Here is a 12,949-nt window from a genome sequence, read left to right on the forward strand (position 1 = left end):
GGGGAAAAAAAGTGCAGGAGGTTGCAAGTGTTATAAAATTCATCACATTTGTAAAAAACAGACATAAAATCATTTGTTCCAAAGTTGCAAAGCCCAAGGGAAAGTCTCCACTAGCAAAAAAGGTGCAACCAGGGACACATTAAATTTGCCTCCAGTCTTTCCAACACATACACAAACCAGATTTGATTCCTGTCACTGGACAGGAGCACAAGTCCTAGTCTCCATTCAAAGGGGACTTGTGAAAGAGGAACAAACATCACCACCAGCACCTGGGCACATTCAAGTTTCAAGCAGATGTTAAGAACTGCATGTGTTAAAATGAAGCCGTTAAAAAAATTCCATTTATAAAATGAAACAACAGATTGGAGCCACTTGAACACAAAAAAGTTCTATCTTCTGTTCCCTGAACACAAGCAATGGACACAACTTTTCTTCTATTTTTTCTTTTTAAATAACTACCCTATCACACATTTTAGAGTGCAGAATTTTGTTTGTCAGTATGAAAATTAAATGCAAACCAAATTTTTCTTTAGAATTCCAGTTACTATTGTTGGTTTACCAATGTGCATTTTTTTCATCACACAGGTCATTAGCAGAATTTAAAGCTGTCAATGCAAGACCAATGCGTGTTTAATTGATAGGCATACACTAGCTAGTACATGGAAGCATAATAAAGGCCTTCCAATGAATTGCACAGCCATCTGTCACAGGACAATAAAATCTCACAGAACTTCCACTGCTATTTCTGGGCTCAAACATAGCAGAATCTGACAGTTACAAACATCTTGCTACCTCAATTCAATAATCCACTAGCTAATGAAGATATAAAAGACAAATTTATGATAAGATAAAGACTGAACAGAAAACCTAGATGACCCGTTGTTTTCTGAAATTACTACCAAGACAGTTAAGGCCAATCACCAAATCAGATACTCTTCAGATTTAGGATATATAAGGCATTTTCTAAAAATAACGCATCTGAGAAGCAATTAAAAATATCAAATCAATAGCAAAAATTCACCAGTCAGATGCTATTGAGCCAAAGCATTGAAATATCAGCTATCAAATTTCCAAATTATTAATTCTGCAAAAACTTAGGTTTAAGGTGAGCCAAGCAAAGAAGAATCAAGATTGAAAAATAAATCACAATTTTTTCAGATGTGACAAGACAATCAGAAGAAGCACCACACCGTCTGACTCTGATACTGCACAAGGTGGTTGAAACCATGCCTAAGAATCTGTAGACTAGTATAATTCAAAAGAAAATAAATGCAGCTTTTGTAGAACAAAATCATGCTTCACAATTTGAAGAGTTCTGTGAAGGCATCAAGGATCCTATGCGAAAAGTGCTGGAAGTGGGAAATTTCTGCTGATGTTTCTGATAGGAAGCTACTAGAGAACTAAAGACCTTGCAGGGTAAGACTTAAAGAACAAAGACTGACAGGGGACAGAGCTCAGAAGCCTCACCATAATTAATCTGTGCCAGGACTTCGGCAGCTCTTCAGAATGGTTACCTGCCTATACATCACCACAGAGGCATCTGTGCTTTATACAGAATTATTGTAATTAATCAAAACCCACAAGTCATTACAAAACTTGCAGAAACTCAGAACACTGAGCAGGAAGGACAGAAAACAACAGATGAAGTCACATATAAAATGCAATATAATACACTGGTAGGAGTTATTTAATAACAGTACCAGAAAAAGTTGTTGTCTTTGAACACAGCCTTCAGAAACACTTGTTCAGTGCTTTCAAGCAGTCAGGTTAGAAACCATCCAGGATATTAGACTATTTTTTAATGAAGGGAAGGGAAAACATGTTCTTAGACTGCTGATGCATTAGTGGCATTCCTGTACGTTCAAGTTCTTCTATTACATGAAAAACATAAAACACCAAAAAAAACCCATAGATAATATTGATCATAGCACAGAGCGGCTTACACACAGAGAAAGGAGAATTTTTAGCTCACAAAACAGGTAAGAATGACAAGTGTAAGATCAAAGCACACAAAAAGAAAAAATCATTTTAGCAAAAAGTGATATGTCAGATGCCCAAAGTGTTTTCAAGAAGTTGAGAACATCAATGAAATTTTAAAAAAACTTATTCTCATGTCCTCCTTTGCCCGGTAAATAATTAAACAAGATAATTCAATGCCGAAAGACATTTCTGAGACAAAGAAGTACAAGATTATTATAAAAATTAATTAAAACAACAGATCTGTAGAACAGCAAGAGTTCCATCTCAAGATGACTCTAAACTGTAAAAGCAGAACAGGAACTATTACTCTACATTTGTGCCAACAGACTGTTCTTATCTGACAGTAGCAAGTACTGCGCTATATGAATTTTACTTGGTCATGTACAAACATCCTCACACAGTGCACTCTCATTCTCCTATCCCTGCACCTGTAGGAAGACCACATTTTTCATTAGCAGTTCTTCCTGCAGCTGTGATGTTATTAAAAATAAAAGCAAATAAGAAGCAGTGGGCTCCATCAAAGAATAGAATTTACACTTATCAGCAGTCCAAAAAAAAAAAAAAGCAAAACAAATAAAAGTCCAGACACAGCTCCCAGATTCTCTGCCCAGAATCAGAAAACACAATTCTAATCTTTTCAATCTTTCATTTTAAACCATTTTCTAAACCACTGCTATCCTCTAAACACCCCACAATTAGGCTCCATCTCACATAAGAAGCCAGAAGCTGAAACAGGGGGGCACAGTAGGATCAACCAACTCTAACAAGAACAGAGAGATTAGTTCAAATAGCTTTTAAGCTCCTTACTCAAGTGCTTACCCTCTTCCTAATAACTTGATAATATATCCTTATTTATTCATTTTCCAAAGAATTCATTATCTTTTTCCATAGAACTTCATCTTCCCCCACCACATATTCATTCTGTCCAGCCTACAGACAACCGTTGAGCTTTCATATTCACAGACCCCTGCTTTGTTCCAGATGACATCTCCCATTTGCCAAGATTATTCTAAACAGTAGTCTCATTCTCCACCACACCTTCAGCTGTTCACTACTTCCTATGGCTTGGTAACTTGCTCAGCATGTTCTTTATCACCTCAGACCCTCTGTGAAAGAACAGGCAAAGGGTAGAGCTGATGTTTGGCAGTGAACCATGCAGTAAGTGCTTTTTAGGTGCAGTTACTCAACCAGTTTTGTTTCCACCCTGTAGAAGTTTCTACCTCACAGTCACAGCTAAACAGCAAGACTCACCAGGAAGAAAAAAAAAGATCAAGGTAGACAGAGGTTAGGAAAAAAGGAGCTAGTCTAGCTGAGACAAGTCACATCCCATCACTAATGCTTCAAGACTCTTCTGTTGTTTTGTTAACTCTGAAAAAGTGACAAAATAAGCCACACATCCTTCTTTTGCTTTCAAATGTAAACACACATTGCTTCTTGTTACCTTTCATGTGTGTAAAAGAAAAGAAAAGCTTTCCTTCCTCTATTTTTTCAAGAATTACACTTTCCCTGAATTCAGCTCCAGGACTCAAGGCAAGGCAAAGAAAAAAACATGTCCTCAATAGAGAAGTTCCTGACCAACAAATTATCACTGAACTCTCAATTCTGTAGTGTTGCAATATGTATCTCCACACTAGATCCCAAAAAACAAATAATTGAGCAGGGTAAGGCTGCTAAAAGTGACTATCACAGGGCAGGTACTGTGCATCTCCAGCCCTGCTAACTGATTCTATCAGCTAAAGAGAAAGATTGTTCCAGAATTACAAAGAAATAAATTATGTTAAAATGTCCAAAAAATTGCCATAAATTGAAAACAATAAAAAAAACATCAGCGACTCACACTCACTTAAAAGGTGTATTACATAGCGTATTAAAGAAACTTCTGAGCAAAAAAAGAGCAGCTAAAGAAAATTAAACTGTTGCATTTTCAAACGATTTCCCATCATAGATGACTAGTAAATATAGAAACAATGTCCAGAAAAAGTCAACACCGAAATTAAAAAGTACCTGTAGTAAACATCTTGACTGAAGAGTTATTCTAAGCACTGTTAACTTATTTCTTTGCTAATTTCTTTTAGGTATTTAGGTTTCAATTCGATACCAAATTCTTTAGTCTGATGGTAGGAAGCAGTCTTCCTTATTTGGAAAAAGACCCCAGACCTCTGAAAGTAGCATTCCACATTTGGATATCCATCTGTCTCGAGATTAAGTACATGGCAAGTCGGAATGAATACATGTAACATCAACATGCAAACCCTCACTACCAAGGCGGCCTATATAAGTATTTCTTCGGGGAAACCGGACCGAAGAATTCTCCTACTGAGTGTCTCTCATCATCACAAAGCTACACCTAAGACTCCTCCTGAAGAGTTCAGATACCAAAATTCATCTGGCTGCTGCCACTGCACATTTCAACTTACAAATCCAGAATATTACTAGAAGCCTCTCCCATTAGCACTGTCTTAGCTCTCAAGATTTAAGAACAGCCATAGAAAAAGAGAAATCTACAGGATGTCAAATACCCTAAAAAGTCTAGAGGCATTTAATTTCTTCCTATGGCAGTATCAGCCATAACGTCTCACTTCAGACAAAACAACTGGATAACAAATCTAACATTAGTCCGTAATATATGACAACAGTGATCTCCTCTGGAGAAACATAATCTAGTTCCAAGTATTTACTGCTCTTGGGAAAGAAACTGAAAGAGCAATCAGGATGTTTGTTCTTCTTTCCTTCTTCATTAAACTAATTACATCCTTCTGGTTCATGAAACCTTCTACTTAGTTAACTCACTGTTCATTCAGTCTTCTCAAGGTCACTTATTTCCTTGACATCATCATTCTGGTACCTAAAGTTCTAGCTTTTATTTTTTTCAGATTCCATACTGCATTGGTGTGTGACTCTGAACTTCGTATAAAGCATTATCAAGTTCTCTTCAAGGTTTAGTTAGAAAAAACAATCCTTTTCCAGTCTGAGAACAAAGGACACCATTGCAGCTACAGGCCCAAAAAGTGCAAACAGGGAATTGAGGAGAAAAATCTGGGAGGATGGAACTTCATAACCTGGAGCTGTAATTGGACAATTAACCCCAATATGTAAATGGGCCAAAACATATAAAAGTGTCAAAACTCCTGACTCAAAGTCCATCTCAGGTGTAGCTACAGTGTAGCTACACTGTGTATCCTTTGAAGGCCTTTTAAAAAATACTTACTTTATTCCTTTAACACTGTCTAGCCTCTGTTCTAGGTAGCCTCTCTAGGCATCAGTACCACATTTAATGTAGTTTGATTACATAGTATTTTGTACAGAAAATACTGGCCTTGAGGACCACAGGTCCATGAGAGAGTTCTGTCTCTTTCCAACTGATGATATTCCAGGCTGTTGGCACTGCAGGAAGCATAAAATATCATGTGGTTCAGTGAAAGGTATTGTCTCAAGCCTTTATTTACTGTTCCTGAACTGAATGACTGCTCCTTCCCATGCTCCATATATTAAAAGATATCATAACTCTCTGTGTTAAATGGGATGCAGTTGCTCTCACCAGAAATGCAGATGACAGAGTTATGCATTTGTACCTTCTTACAAGCTTTAAGAGCATAACAAATTTTAATACATACTTTCTACATATATATACCAAAATATATGATGAAACCTATCTACTCTTTTCTTAGTTCCAGTCAGTTTTGTTTGGGTATCATCATCCATCCTAGTTACAAAAAACACTCCTTCTGAGGGATATTATTCTCATTAGAAAAGTATGAGCTTTAATTAATGGATGCTATTACAAACAGGTAAAAGTGGTAGAGGTATAATCTTCCAGGTGTCTCAACAAGTGGTCCTGAAGTACATGTGCATGCTCAGACTCCTCACATGGAAATTTATTTGCATAAATAAGATTCAACTATCTGATCTTTATTGCAATAGATTATTTCATATGCAGTCTTTCCTTCTGCCTCTCAAAACTATTCTTTCCAGAAATTATACCAGGCAGCCAATATTTTATTTAAGAGGACAATATTCTTCACAACATAGCATCATTCAGAAACAAGTTAGAGATGACAATAATGTAGTGCTATAGACAATTATATTTATTTAGTTCCCTCAGAATTCTTGCCTTACTGTACTCTGAGACAGCTGAAGGGAATCTGACTGCATCTCTAAACCTGAAATCCCAACTTAATCTGAGAAAAATTCTGTAGAGGGACACATGCCACGCTACTGAAATGGTCAAACATTGACAACCATCTGCTTAATCAGAGATTTGGAAACGGCAGCTCCCCCCCTCAAAAGCAGACTGACCACACCCACACCACTAATCCCTACACCCCCATTTAGGCTCCTCAAGCCTGGATTGGGTGACCTTGGTGCGGAAATACTAGAGCACAAGAAATCACCATATCACAACCCATTGGACTGATTTTTTTGCACAGAGTATGCACTGCATGCTTCCTGGAAACATGAAGCCTTGAGGCACAAGGCATACAGGGACAGGACACCTGCTGAAGATTACTCTGCAAAGGGCACAGATCTGCTGCAATGAGTTTCTATATTGTGGCTTTATCCTGGACTTGGCTCCAGAGCCTGGAGAAAAGTCCCATCAGCTATGGGTTGGCTTCCTTTTAGAGAGTACCACCCGGCTTCAGAGAAGCAGAGCCAGACAGCATGCAGCACGGAAAATGAAGAGACTATGGAGGAACACAAGGACTGAATCGAACTGAGATTTTGACATCAGTGAGAATGTCATATAATTATATTCTCATATTAAAAAAAAATCATGTAGACAAATCAGATTATCTGGATGCCAATTAAATTTATTAAAATAGTAGTTTCAAATTTACTTAGAGATTTTGCACTCCAATTTCAACACTGACCTAATCCAAAAGGCAGAACCTTTCCTCTATCTTTGTTACAGACCCTTTAAAACTGTTTGCTTTTTCAGATGCACATTTCAACTACCAACATTTTTTCTGTATTTGGCAAATTAGGCATTTCCTTTTATTCGAACTTCAGTTTATCTACCATGTCATGGATGTTTCAGAAAAGTAGGAAGGAAACAAGCATTCACAGCATTGACATAAAGTGTTTTCTATTTCTTAACCAGTAAAAAGCTGCTACAAATTTGAATGATTTCCCATAACATTGCAATTCTCAAATTTTGCTGATTGTTCTAAAAATACCATTTTTACTATGCTTAAGCTGTCACAGTTTTGAACTTAGACACTTTGCCTGACTGTACCTCTTATCTGTACACCCTGAAACTTAAGAGTACAAATGCTGTAGGTTATTATTTCACACTCATGAACATTTCAAAGCAGAAGCCACAACTAGGAAGTCAGATGTTATCGGAAAGACACATGAAACACAAAAGAGAAGCTTTATCATAATTCTAAAAAGCAATATTTGAGCAAACACAATAGCAATACACTTGATCACATTTTAACAAATTTATACAATGTAACAGCAAAAAACCCCAAACTTTATGTATTCAAAAAATCAGGATTTATCCTATGATGCTACTCCTACTTTTTTATAGGTTTACCAAAGGTGAATTTTGTGATTTACAAGTGTAGCAGCTAACAATCTCCACCAGCTAAGCCATTATTAATAGGTTGTCTGAGTATTAAAGCAACAAATATTCAATAAAATAATTCCTGTCTTGTTAAGCAATCATTAAATCTATGTCTTTTCCAGCTCTCCACTAAGAGAGAAAACAACTTATAACTGTCACTCTCAATTTAAACAGCAAACATTACAAATATAATGACAGACAACATAAACTACAATATGCTGTCAATGTACAGAGTAAGATTTTCCAAATTTTCTAAAGCAAAAAGTTAGGCATAAACAGAACTAGCAAAAAGCAGCAAAGCTGACAAACCAAGTACAAAATTAAAAGACTCACAAAATAAGGATACAAACCCTCTTTGGAATGTGCACTATGTGATTGTGTAATTACTTTCACAGCACTTTTCTCCAGAAATGCCCAACTCATTTATTAGAGAGGACAGAGTGCTCCAAGTATGATTCAGGACTCTGTCAGAGGGGCTCATCTTCAGGACTCTTATCAGGCTCATTGCTATAATTGTGTGTCTCCCATTTACTAAACAGGCAATTTCAGAGAACAAATGGCTCATGACTGATGCACTTTAACACTGCTCTGATTTTAACTTCTGCTTCTGGCAAAGAGTGCTTAGATAATATCCAACAAGCTTTTCACAGGTTGCCACTACTTCCAAGATTTTTCATTAGGTCTTAATTATGGTAATTTAGTTTTATGCTTAAGCTTAATTTCTTAATGTCTCAGCTCCTCATGTTGAAATAAATCACTGACAGAATCAAATGAAAAAAAAGTTGAGACTCCTAAGATCAAGTAATGACAATTGCAAGACAGCTATCGGTCTTCAGACCAAGATTTGAATGCCATATAGAAATATGCAAAATACAGGAGAACCATGAGGTATTTATTAGTTAAGTATTTTCTTACTAGCTTATACTAAGAGAGGGTTGCAAGTGGACTACAGTATTTTGCAGGCAATATTGCACAGCATACCTAAAGGACAGATCAACAGTATAGACATGATTGTTCTACTTCCTCCTCAACAGCTGACAGTTTCATGTGTTTGTCTTAATAAGAGTTACATTACAGAAAGCTCTCACAGAATGGAGTTAGTGCCATTACTCCACATTTACCGTGTCAACCACTTCAAGGAATTATTTGGTCCAAGCAGCAACTGTCCCCTCAACAGAAAGTAAGAGCAGCCATAACAGAAATCCTAACAAAATACCGACAATATACAAGATTCTAAAGAGCCAACCAGTATGCTCCAAAGACCAGTAATTCTGTCAAAACCATACACGAGGACAGAAATCAGCCACTGAACTGCAGTAAAAAGTTATGAGTATAAACAGTTGTCTCTACAAACTGCTATGACACACATCTGAGTATTGTAAGCAGGTTAGTCAGAAGCCCAGATATGAAGAAGAAAGTTTGGAATTGTATGTGGTTAAAGCACCTGGCATTTACTCTCAAGTGCAGATGGCAGCAATACAAGTTACTATAGAGCAAACAGCAATCTGAAATCCAAAGCAGAATGAAGTCATGAGGTACAGTTCATTCACTAAGCGTAAAAATAGCATTAAGCCCTAAATTATAGGGAATTTATTATCATTAGGGAAACACACAGGAATTTAAAAATTCCCTGTTATTTCATACTCCTTACACCAAACTGAATTCTGCATTTAAACTTCCAGGAGAAAATACAAAAGACTTACAGTAATGGTCACAAATATGACTTCATGCTATAAGCTGACAGCAATCAAAGCTTTCCATCCAATGAAGCTGCCCTACAAGAAAAAGAAAAGAAAACATAATCTCAAACACAAAGATGAAAGCCATTTTAGAAGGACTCTAGATGGTTTTTAGGAATCTTCACCAAAACTTCCTATGCACCATATGAGACCATACACATAGCTCTTAAAATGAGAGGTTACTATCTTCTCACAAACCCTGGAAATAAAGCTATGAATTACACCGATTCACTACTGTGAAAAAGTTCCCAAAATAAATCTTTGCAAAGAAATGCTACATTTATCTAACACAAGTGTAAAACAGCAGGAACTTTCTGCATATTTTCATGCACCAATTTTTAAATCCTTTAACTCCTTAACAAAATGGTGAATACTCAACAATTCCAAGACTATCTCTACAGTAGACTAAAGCTCTCCAATAAGTTTCTGAAATTCATTTTCAGAAGGCAAATACATCAACAATATAATTATGCCAGGACTAAGTGGGCAGTTTTATCTTAGAATAGCAGTATATATGCAGTTTACTTCCTACTGGAATGCATTTCGGCTTTCTTCTCTTCTCTTACTGCTTTGCTTTCTCCTCCCTGCCAGCAAAAAAAAAAAAAAACCTGTTTTCCTTTTCCTAGACCTACTTCCCACACACTGCAAAAAAAACTCCTCCCTGTGAAGTGATGACCTCATGCTCCTAGCCCATCTCCTTGTATGGAGCAATTCCGGGCTTGCTGCCAGCTCTCTCCGCCTTCAGCCTGACATGGCAAACATGCCTTCCTTCACCCTGCTGCTTCCCAGCTGACGAACACCGAGGACAGGCGGCAATGGGGAGGGCAGACCGGGAAGGGAGAGAGGGTTTCCCATGGACAAAGAACACCACATGCCTGCCCCACTCTCGCATCCAACACAACTTTGTATCACCAAAGCAACTCTGCTCTCCACAGCAGGAAGAATAACACTGAACATTTTAACTATGGAACTACATCCCATAACGGCAGTGCACCTCCTGTAGCCACTCATCTCCCTTGTATGCTCTTACTTAAATATCTCTATAAACAAGTGAAGCAAATGTCACCTCTCCTTCTCTCTTAACAAAGGCCATCTCCCCTTTGCATCACTAAAGTTCTTTGACAATTAAATTGGCCCAACATCTTGTTTGCATACTGATACGTTCTTTTATCTTTTTTTCTAGTTAATCTTTAAGCTCTATCAATCAGCTCCAGAGGAACTGAAAACTTCTATATTTTCTATTTTCTATATTATTCATCACCTTCTCCAGCCTGCTTTGCTTTCAAGTATCAGAATTATTTCTACATGAACAGTTTATACACTGGCAATCCAAACTGATCAACTTGGAAGGACTCAGTTGTGACACAAAGTTACAGTTGTAGAAAATCAGAAAACGTGATGGATAATTGAGCTTTTGGTCAGCTAGTAAGTGACCTTGTACGAGTTGATCTTCTTCCTCAAAGAAGTATCTCCAAATCCCAACTTTGCTGGGGTTCACATTCCACACATGTATATTTTAAAGTCGTTAACTGTACTGACAATTTCTGTCGACACATTACAAGGAATTTATAAAATGAGGGAATATACACAGGTCTCACGACAATAATCATTACTCTATCTCAACCTACAATCTGTCCATCATTTGCAATTTGCTTTGACAGTGAACAGATGATGTGTGAATGTTCCACCTCTTTGAGATTCTCAAAGACTAGCACTCACATAAAATAAACTGTAGAAGCAATCTCCCTGTTAGGTATTATCTAGAAAGTCTAACTTATTTTAACAAAATTACCTTAAGACCCAATAATTTTTTTGGTCAAGAAGCTTCATGCATCACCCCTGCTTTTTTCACACAACTTCTTTAAGGAATCTGCAGTACAAAAGCCGCTTTTAGCAGGTCTGTTTCAAAGTAGGAAAGTTATTTCACCTACAGTAAAGCAATGGTGCCCTCCTGCAAACAAAAAAAATGAGCTGGCTTGTTTTAAAGGTCTTACAAAACCCTTGGTGTTCACACAGGATGTGTCACTCCAGGGCTGTATGTAAAGTCCAATTAAACAGAAACATATTCCAACATGAAAAGGGGTATTTAATGCCCTTCTGTGTAATCCATTCTCGAACATCAAATATGAGTATTCAGCAGCCGTGCAGACACAAAAACGTCAAACACAAAGCATTAAAACGCACCCAGGAAGCCAGGGCAGCGGCACTAAGGTCCAATGCAGGCTCCAACACTAGTGCAGAAGTTCAGGCAGCCACTGTGCTGCACAGAACTGTCAGGCGGCGCCGAGGAGGAAGGGAACTCAAAAATCCAAACCGACTCCTCGGGCTGTTGCATTTATTGGGAAGCGGGGATGGTCACACACCGCAGCTCCTGGCGACGGCCGGCGCGTCCCCCCAGCACTTCCAGCGCGGCCGGAGCACAGGAAGGGAACAGACACGCCCGACACCACCGGCCTGGGACCGAACCCGCCCTCCGCCTGCCCCGCCCGGACTTCGGCGGCGGACGCGGGGAAGGGGCGGGATCCGCGCCCGCCGCGCTGCCCCGGCCTCGCCGGGGCGGAGCCGCCACTGGGCGAGCGGCGCCTCTGTCACCTCCCTGCGGGAGGCCACCGGGACGCGACCGGATGCGGCCGCCGCCGCCGTCCGGCGGAGCGAACCACGAACGGCGCCGGTGCCCGCCCCGCCCCGTCCGCAGGTAGAGGAGGCGCACCCCCGTGCCGTGCCGCCCGCGCCCCCGTGCCGGCCGGGGGGTCCCGGCGCTCTCGTTGTTCCTGGCGCTCCCGGGGGTCCCGGGCCCGGGCGGGGCGGACGCAGCGCTGGCGAGGTCGCAGGCGGCGCGCGCAGACCGTCCCTACCTGACAAGCCGAGCCCCCTCCGCCGCCGCTTCCGTCACAGGCCCCGCCCGCGCCGCGTGACCCCGCGCGGGCCAATGCGCGCGGCGCCGCCCGCCGCCCCGCCGGCCAATGGTGGCGCGGTTCGCCTCCCACTGACGCGTGCGTGGGGGTGGGGGCGCGCGCCCGCCGATGTCTCCCGCGCGCCTCCGTCTCACAGCAACGCTCCCGCCCCTCCCGCGAGCCCCCGGGAGTTCTCAGGGGACAACCCTGGAGACAACCCTGGAGACACGCCTGGGGATAACTCTGGGGACAGCCCCGGGGACACCCCCGGGACACCTCTGAGGACGCCTCTGGGGACACCCCGGCATCCCCGCGGGTCCCTGCTGCCCGCGCCGGAGGCGCGGAGGGAGGCGTGTGAGGCTCAGCGGTGCGGAATGCTGAGAGAGAAACTCCTGGGCGGAATTGCCGCGGCTGCCCGGACAGGTGGACAAGAAGTCCCTGTAGTTTGATGCTTCGGCAGCTCAGAGCCAGAGAAGGGCAGCCAGAAGTGAAAAAAAGGAAGGGGGTCAAAAAGAGAAATGGATGTGGAAGCTAGAAACAGGGGGCAAATATAAGTGGCAAAAATTAAAAAGGGGGAGGGGGTGAGAAAGGAAAAAGGAGAAAAGGGGGAGTAAAAAGAAAACAAAAGGGAAAAGAAGGGGAATGGAAGAAAAAAAGGCAAAAGGAAGAGAAAAAAAGGCAGGAAAAAAGAAAGGAAAAAGGTTGCAGGAAAAGGAAGGAAGAAAAAGGAAAATAAAAACTGGAAGGAAGGAAGGCCGAAAGAAGGGCAA

General features: G+C 40.6%; 1 protein-coding gene across 3 annotated transcripts in view; it reads right to left on the reverse strand.

Moving 5' to 3' along the window:
* FER (FER tyrosine kinase) overlaps positions 1-12,159 on the reverse strand; it is a 162,685-nt gene extending 150,526 nt beyond the window's left edge. The window contains exons 1-2 of one of the 3 annotated variants that reach the window (XM_062513104.1): positions 12,141-12,159; positions 9,250-9,321 (exon numbers count right to left, since the gene is read on the reverse strand). The gene's annotated coding sequence lies outside the window, so the exon portion shown is untranslated. Of the gene's footprint in view, positions 1-9,249; positions 9,322-11,077; positions 11,107-11,469; positions 11,503-12,140 lie in introns of those variants that run through there. The other 2 variants (XM_062513103.1, XM_062513105.1) reach the window with 2 other exon arrangements.
* Between the last annotated feature and the right edge of the window lie 790 nt (positions 12,160-12,949).

This window comes from Cinclus cinclus, chromosome Z (assembly GCF_963662255.1).
Source record: "Cinclus cinclus chromosome Z, bCinCin1.1, whole genome shotgun sequence".
Classification (NCBI taxonomy): domain Eukaryota; kingdom Metazoa; phylum Chordata; class Aves; order Passeriformes; family Cinclidae; genus Cinclus; species Cinclus cinclus.